Source organism: Ursus maritimus, unplaced genomic scaffold, assembly GCF_017311325.1.
Source record: "Ursus maritimus isolate PB19 unplaced genomic scaffold, ASM1731132v1 scaffold_6, whole genome shotgun sequence".
In the NCBI taxonomy this organism is placed as follows: Eukaryota; Metazoa; Chordata; class Mammalia; order Carnivora; family Ursidae; genus Ursus; species Ursus maritimus.
This window is the reverse complement of record NW_024426774.1, coordinates 57,880,012-57,888,942: the sequence shown is the minus strand read 5'-3', so window position 1 is coordinate 57,888,942 and position 8,931 is coordinate 57,880,012. Positions and strand designations below refer to the sequence as shown.

General features: G+C 42.6%; 1 pseudogene; it reads right to left on the bottom strand.

The window, feature by feature from the left end:
- Positions 1 to 2,305: 2,305 nt before the first annotated feature.
- Positions 2,306 to 3,519, bottom strand: LOC103671789 (annotated as a pseudogene).
- Between the last annotated feature and the right edge of the window lie 5,412 nt (positions 3,520 to 8,931).

The following is an 8,931-nucleotide window of genomic DNA, read 5'->3' as shown; positions in this document are numbered from 1 at the left end:
AGCACAATGGTTTAGACAACAAGCATTTATTATCACATTTTCTGTGGGTTAGAAACTCTGGAGCACTTTAGTAGGTTGGTTCTGGTTTAGCGTCTCTCAGGAGGTTTCTGTCAGGATATCAGCAGGGACTGTAGACATCTGAAGGCTTGACTATGAATGAAAGATCTACTTCCAAGATGGCTCCCTCACAGGGCTGTTGGCAGGAGGTCTCAGCTCCTCACTACATGGCCTCTCCATCGGCTGATTGAGTGTCCTCACAAGAAGGCAGGTGACTTTCCCCACAGCAAGTGATCCAAAGCATAATGTCTTTTATGTCCTAATCTCAAAGACACTATCACTTTTGTCATATTCGGTTTGTTAGTTGTTTAGCCCACTCACAGTCAAGGGAAGAAAATTTCAGCTCACATTTTGAAGGGAAGAGTGCTAAAGATTTGCAGACATATTTTAAAACCACCACACATCTAATTCTTACAACCACCCTGATTTTGCAGCAATCCCATTTTGTACCTGAGGAAACTGAGATACAGATAATAAAGAAATTTATCCAAGGCCTCACAGCTAACAAGTGATGGAATTGGAATTCCAATGCAGATTCACACTAGAACTTATATATTTTTAAAAAGATTTTATTTATTCATTTGATAGAGAGAGAGCACAAGGAGGGGGAGCAGCAGGCAGAGGGAGAGGGAGAAGCAGGCTCCCCACTGAGCAGGAAGCCTGATGCAGGGCTCGATTCCAGGACCTTGGGATCATGACCTGAGCTGAAGGCAGCTGCTTCACTGACTAAGCCACCCAAGTGCCCTGTAGAACTTAAATTTTTAACCACAATACTGTACTGCCTTGGTACACAAATGTCTTGCCCTCAGGAAGCTTATATTCCAATGAGAAGACTAACGTTAGTCCAGGAATGTCTCTCTCTCACTTTTGTACACACATATGTACACACACACAAACACACACACACACACACACACACACACACACACACACACACACACACACACACAATTGCAAACCGTTTAAATCCCAAGAAGGAAAAGTACAGGGAGCTATAGGAGTACCAAAGGTGTTAAGAGAAGGGTACCGACTAGCCAACCAGTAGTAGCCAACAATGCATGTGAATTAATCAATCCAAATCTGTGACCACTACCTAAAAAACACTAAAAACATACATTTTGCTGATAGCACAAGAGAAGCAGACTCTTCTTATGGATGGTGCAGTTTTGTGACTGGTTTCCACCTTCCTGAATTAGACCCAACCTACTTTCCCACCCATTCCTCACATCAGCCAAATTAAGCTTTTAAACTTAAAAAATATAGATCTGATCATGTCACTCCCTTGGAAAAATCACCTCAGTGGAAAAGCCCATAAGGTCCTGCTCGATCTGGCCTTTGCCTTCCTCCCCAGCTCCATTCTGACTTCCCACCTCTTTCCAAACCCTTGGGCTTCTGTATTTGCTGTTTCCTCTGCCTGCAGCTCTTGCTCCAGACTGTCTGCATGAGTGGCTCCTTTGTAGGTTCTCGGTCTGAGAGGCATTCTCTACCTAAAGTGACGTCAGTTGTTCATTACCCCTGCTTATTTTCTTCAAAGCATTTTTCTCAATGTAAAATTACCTTATCTGGGGCATTTGGCTGGCTCAATCGGTAGAGCATGCAACTCTTGATCTCTGATCTTTGAGCTGTGAGTTTGGGCCTCACATTGGGTGTAGAGATTACTTAAATAAATAAATAAATAGGGGTGCCTGAGTGGTTCAGTTGGTTAAGTGGCTGCCTTCTGCTTGGGTCGTAATCCCAGGGTCCTGAGATCGAGCCCTGCATGGGGCTCCCTGCTCGGCAGGGAGCCTGCTTCTCCCTCTCCTTCTCCCCTCCTCCCTGCTTGTTCTCTCTCTCTCAAATAAATAAATAAAATCTTAAAATAAATAAATAAACAAACAAACAGATTACCTCATCTATGTATTTACTTGTTTATGGTCTCCCTGAACCTAAATATAGGTGTCATTAAGGAAAGAACCTCTATTTTGTCTATCTTGAGCACCCTTGAATCCCCAATATCTGGCTCACAGTAGGCACTCAGTCAATATTTATTAAATGATTAATACATAGAAAAAGGAGTATATTATTCAGTTAAGGAGGTGTAGGATACTACAGGCAGAACAGTGGTCACAGAGTACAGAGTAGAATAATTTTTTGAAAGACTTTATAATTACGGGGTGCCTGGTTGGTTCCGTTTGAAGAGCATGTGACTCTTGATCTCAGGGTTGGGAGTTGGAGCCCTATGTGGGGTACAGAGATTACTTAAAATAAATAAAAAATTTTTACAAAGTCTTATAATCAAAAGAAAAGCCTGCCCCCCCACCCTCGCCACCCAAAGGAAGACTTGCTGTGCTTTATTCCCATGCCTCAAACTCATCAGCAAAAAGAAAACTGCATTCGCAGGGGACATGTTTAAGATAGTTCAGGCAAGAGAAGAGTAAGTCCAAGGCTTCTCTTTGAGCCCTTCTTTTCCAGCTGTGGCTCCTCCTAGGCAGCCCCCGGCCTGGAAAGGACTGAAGTTGCTGTCACCACTCACTTCCTGGCCGCTTTCATGGCAGACATGGTGACTTTGCCACCAGTTGCTGCTGTTTTCTTCACAGCCTTGAGGACCTCAACAGCCACCGTCTGCCTCATGTCACACACAGCGACCAAAGGGCAACCAAAGTGACCAAAGCTTTCCACACACATGAGCTTTCATGGAATTATCTGAATGATGGCTGAATCCCCAGACTTCGGGGCTTTGGGATTGTCTTCCGGCTTCTTGCCTGAGCGCCAGTCTTCTCCCTGATGTCTGCAAACTTGCAGGCGATATGGGCCGGGTGGCAGTCCAGAACGGGTGAGTAGCTGCAATGCTGCCAGGGTGGTTGAGAATGATCACCTGGGACATGAAGTTCCCCACATCTAAGGGCAGATCATTCTTGCTGTCTCCTGCCACATAGCCCCACCTGATGTCCTTCACTGACACAGTCTTCACTTTGAAGCCCGCATTGTCACTTGGCAGGGCCTCAGCCACCTCATGGTGCATCTTTACAGACTTGACCTCCGTGGCCATGTTGTAGGGGGCAAAGGTCACCACCATGCCTGGCTTGAGGAAGCCTGTTTCCACCCGGTCCACGGGCACATTGCTGATGCCTTCCATCTTGTATACATTCTGTGGAGGTGGCTGCAGGGGCTTGTCCATAGGGCAGGCAGGGGGCATGATGGAGTCCAGTGCTTCTAGCAGTTTCATGGCCACCATGTTTACTTCCTTCCTGGTGATCTTCCAGCCTCTGCACGAGGACATCCTGGTGCTGGGTTCCATCATGTTGTCCCCATGCCAGCCTGAGATGGGCACAAAGGTGACAACCTCAGAGTTGTAACTGATCTTCTTGATTTAGGCCTTCACCTCCTTGCAGATCTCCTCAAAGCGAGCACTACTGTAAGGAACTGCTTCACACCCAGCGTATCGGCCAGCAGTACATGCTCATGGGTCTGCCCATTCTTGGAGATATATATTTTTAAAATTTATTTATTTATTTGAGAGCTAGAGCATGCGGGGGTGGGGGACAGAGTTTTAAGCAGACTCGGTGCTCAGTGTGGAGCCCCATGCAGGGCTTGATCTCACGACCCTGAGATCAGGACCTGAGCCTAAACCAAGGGTCAGATGCTTAACCGACTGTGCCACCCAGGTGCCCCCCATTCTTGGAGATATTAATAACATTCCCAGAGAAGCCCTGGAATATTATTTTTCCATGTTCATGTCTTTAAAAAAAAAAACTGTTCTATGGGGTGGAGGTGGGAGGGCAAACACAATGATATTTACTTTGGAAACACATACATGACAGTTACTTTTATTTTACATGCTGAGAGTAGAAATATGACTCCTATTCAATGCAAGATTTGCACTAAAGTTGAAAATGGACAAGACATTGGCATTCCCATCTATTATAACTGGGCCAGAGTTTCAATCACCAGCTGAAAAAATAAACATGGGGTCAGCAGGCATTTGCCCTGCACCCTGAGTGCATTCCACAGTGAAAACCATGTGCAAATGCCCTAAAGATCTAATGCCTCCTGATTTACAATTCATGCAAAGCCATACAATCAATATAGGGTAGAGTGAGCCACAGCAGGGTGTCCTTGAAATGGACACCATTGTAGAATGGCCCAGGGAACAGGGGAATCATATCTGGGCCAAAAGAAACTACATTTTTTGCCTTGTTTTCTCCAGTGATCGGGGAACTAGAGCAACCAACAGGAAGATGGCTTTGCTGGAGGTGGGACGGAACCATGGCCAGGGTGTGCAGCGGTGGCCTGGCGTTAGCAGGCTGCGGAACAGGAGCACGTGGAGGCAGCTGAGACATCTGTTGGGTTGTTGCTCAGGGTGGGGGGAGAGCCACCCTTGTAGGGCTCTGCGCTATAAGGAAGCCTGATGTAAAGCAAACTTGGGTGGAACCAGAGACCTCTCTATTTATCTGTATAGTAAATGGGAGAGACTGAAAATGAATAATGTTTTTTGCTCGGTTTAGGGATTATAGAGAGGCATAAACCACGTCACCATAATTTTCCCAACCACACATGCTTCAGATGATCTTGCCATTCTCTTTATCTGATTTTGGACTTCTCATGGTAGAAAGCAGCAGAGATGGTTGTTACTTCAGGTATCCAGTAAGAGCCCACGTTGGTCTGCCATACCACCTTCTTTTGGGTTCTTTGAATGTGTCATGCTTTATATTCTGGTTTCTATTGTTGTATCAAACTACCCCAAATTTAATGGTATAACACCATAACCATCTTATTATGCTCACAAACTCTATGGGTGAGGAATGTGGGTCCGGTGCCCACTTCATAATTTAGACCAAAATAAATTCTAGACAGATTAAAAATTAAATAAATCCATTAAATCTAAAAAAAATTTAATTGAGTATCTGGTCTCAGAGAGAGAAAAGCCTTTCTAAATAACAGACCACTCACTATTTTAACTCAGGAACCAAATATGTCCTTGCAAATAACGTAATAATTCTCAATATCCAAACTCTTGCAGAAACCAAATAGTTGTTTTTTTTTAAAGATTTTATTTATTTATTTGACAGAGAGAGAGACAGCCAGTGAGACAGAGAACACAAGCAGAGAGAGTGGGAGAGGAGGAAGCAGGCTCCCAGCAGAGGAGCCTGATGTGGGGCTCGATCCCAGAACTCTGGGATCACACCGAGCCAAAGGCAGACACTTAACGACTGCGCCACCCGGGTGCCCCAGAAACCAAATAGTTTGAGACAGCAACTGTATCCTTTTTCCCCCTACTATATGGATTTTTCTTTTTCTTTTCTTTTTTTTTTTTGTTTAAGATTTTATTTATTTACTTGAAAGACAGAGAGGGAGGAAGAAAGAACAAGCAGGGGGAGCAGCAGAGGCAGAGGGAGAGGGAGAAGCAGACTCCTTGCTAAGCAGGAAACCAGATGTGGGACTCGATCCCAGGACTCTGGGATCAGGACCTGAGCCCAAGGCAGCTGTTTAACTAACTGAGCCATCCAGATGGCCCATCAATATTCATTCATCCAGCAAATACATACTGAGTGCCTACTATATATATATACCAAAATCTGAGTGGTTTCAACTTTATTATGTGTGAATCCAACTTTTGTGGGTTGGACTTGGATTCCAATCATTATTTATAATACAGTTTTAAAGAAAACTTTGTTCTACATCCCTCCACCCCAATTGCCTTCCAATTAATATTTGGCTACCCGGGTTGCAAACTGATGATTGTTTGCAAAGAACTCAGATTCGCACAGTGAATGTCTCACTTGAGAAAAAACTGGAGACTTTCAGTATTGCTTCCTGGCTAATGTGGGGAGGAGGCCAAGACCCCAAGAGGTGATGCTTCAAAATGAAGCTGTGTGTAAGGTGTCCACAGAGAAGCAAACAGTACAGTAACAGTGGAGCATGTTTCCTGAAACAGGTAGTGGAGACACCTGGAAAGTCTCTGAAATGAGTCAGATAATTGAATAGTTATCTGATTTAGACACTCTTTAGGTTAGGTGGGTTTTGTCAAGCTTGTATATGTTGACTAATATTCGCACTCAAAAATTAAATTCATCCAAATAAAGACTGTGGATGGCGCCTGGGTGGCTCAGTTGGTTAAGTGTCTGCCTTCGGCTCAGGTCATGATCCCAGGGTCCTGGGATCGAGTCCTGCATCTTGTTCCCTGCCCAGCGGGGAGTCTGCTTCTCCCGCTGCCCCTTCCCCCCCCCCCTTGTGCTCGCTCTCTCTCTCTCTTGCAAAAATAAATAAACAAAATCTTCAAAACAAAACAAAAAACAAAGAGTATGGAAGAAAAACAATGAGGTTTTCACCCAGGGAAAAATTATCTAGAAGAGTAATTTTTTACTTTTAGAGTTTGAGAGTGCCAGAAAACCTTTATTTTCATTTTGATTTCAGAAATAACATGCTCACTTCAAAAAAATTTAAACATGACAGGAAAGTATTCATTCATTCAACAGGTATTTATTTAGTACCTACTATGTATATGACTGTAGGCAGTAAAGGTAGAATAGTGAGCGTAAAATAGTCTCCTATAAACTCACTTTCCAGAGAAAGCAGTATTAAGAGTTTGGTGCAGTTTTTTCGAAACTACGCATATGTGGATTCTAACTATGGTGATAAGTTTGTGGTCCCTGGCCTTCCAGCTGAGGGTCCCAGGTCAGGAAGCACTGCACTGGAGGTCTTAGATGATATATTGGCTGCACAGACTTGAGCCTCTGTTCTATGTGCTACTAAGAATCAAGAACCTGCAGGACTACCCTTGACAAAGTCTCCTCTTCCAGTGTTAAGTCAAGGCCAATCCCACCACACAGTCAACTATCTCTCTGGCATCTGTCTCTCTTATGGGGACTATTTTCAGGGCAGCAAGCACGAAAGTAAGCAGAGACATTTCTTGTTGGTGAATGGGGAAAATATCCTATTTCAGATCCTAGGCAGCCAACAGGTATCTGATAGGTTGGTGTTTTGGATCTTTATTAGTACTCAGTAAAGACTGAACCTTGCGACCGACATTCCAGTTGTATTTGAAAGGAAGAGAGGCTTAATGTTGTTCCTGTAGAGTAATTAACTGGGGCAGGTACACACCCACGTAGCTTTTAAAAACATTACCTTCTTGAGTCTCTAATGTCAGCACACTCTTCCTACTTGAGAGATGCTGAAGTGTCTGGGTGGCGCAATCAGGTTAGATACTCTCATTATATGTTGTCTTTTGTATTTCAGTTTAATGATAGGCCTGGGCACACAAGTTCACAATTTAGCTTTGGGTTGATATCTATGAGATCTATCTCTCCTGCAATTTTAATTTATGTATTTATAACTAAGTTAATCTTGTTAGTGATGCTTTGATTGGGAATTTTGGTCTAAATATTCATGAGATTTTTTTTCATGGAGGAAAGGTCAGGGAAGGATCTTTTACCATACAGATCTTGGCAGTTTTGATTAAATAAATTATTTATGCCACCTGCTGGTCTTTTTAGGACTCACTTTTTCATTATTAAAATTTTTTACATTTAATTTGTCTTTATGCTATACACAAATGTGTCTAAAATAATCCTTCAATCAAATCCATAAATGTTTTATAAGGAATGTACTAATTTATAGAACTTGATTCTGACCCACATCTTCTATTTTTAAAATTTCCTCTTGCCAAGGCTAATTTAAAAAGATACTTATATATTATTTAGGGGAGAGCCATTATTCTCTAGGCTAGACTAACATTCCTAAACAGCATGTATTTTAGACTTCAAAGCCTATATGAATACCAAAAAGCATATGGTCTTGGTGAATAGTGAAGTTTGTCATCTCTACAAATGTAAAATAGCTCATTTAGCTAGAAAATAATTAAGTTACTTTTTCTGGAAGGAAAATTTACAACAAAGGTAACAACACCATTTAATCTGTTTTACCCACCCCCACTCCCTTACCATCTGCCACCCTTTACTCTTAACCTCCTCTTTGTAGTACCTGATCAAGCTGGAAGAATTCTCTACATATCCCAGGATTGATGTTCCTCATTTAAAATTTGTATATATGCCTCAGAGTACTATGGGAGACTAATGAGGAGCAAACTGAAGTGCTCAAAGAACCCCCCAAATTCACTTTGGGAGGGGGTAACATTTTTTTTTAATTATAAGAGAAAATGGATTAATCATAACTTGAGAAAATTCAGGTAAGCACAAAAAAAAATTAAAAATAATCTATAATAAGCCCAACTCCCAAAGAAAAGCAGTATTAACATATTGGTGGATATCTTTTCCAGACATAGTTATACACTTTTCTTAAAAAGCAAGGGGAGGCCTCTGGCTGGCTCAGTCAGAGCATGCAACTCTTTTTTTTTTTTTTTTTTAAGATTTTATTTATTTATTTGACAGACAGAGACAGCCAGCGAGAGAGGGAACACAAGTAGGGGGAGTGGGAGAGGAAGAAGCAGGCTCCTACCGATGAAGCCTGATGTGGGGCTCGATCCCAGAACACCGGGATCACGCCCTGAGCCGAAGGCAGATGCCTAACGACTGCACCACCCAGGCGCCCCAGAGCATGCAACTCTTGATCTCAGGGTTGTGAGTTCAAACTCCACGTTGGGTGTAGAGCTTACTTAAAACAACAACAACAACAAAACAAACACCACATTGGGATTGTCTAAGGATAATACCCTTACCTACTGCTTTGTAATTTGCTTTTATCATTTATCAACACAATGTAATCATTTTTCCATTTCATTATTCTTCTAACATCTGGAATTCCATTACCTAGATGAACTGTACTAGATTTAACGAGTCCTGTATCTATGGCTCTGTGGTTTGTTTTTGGACAACAGAAATAAGCCACAGTGAGCATTCTAGTACATACATCTTAGCGTGTATTGCTGATGCTTTCCTT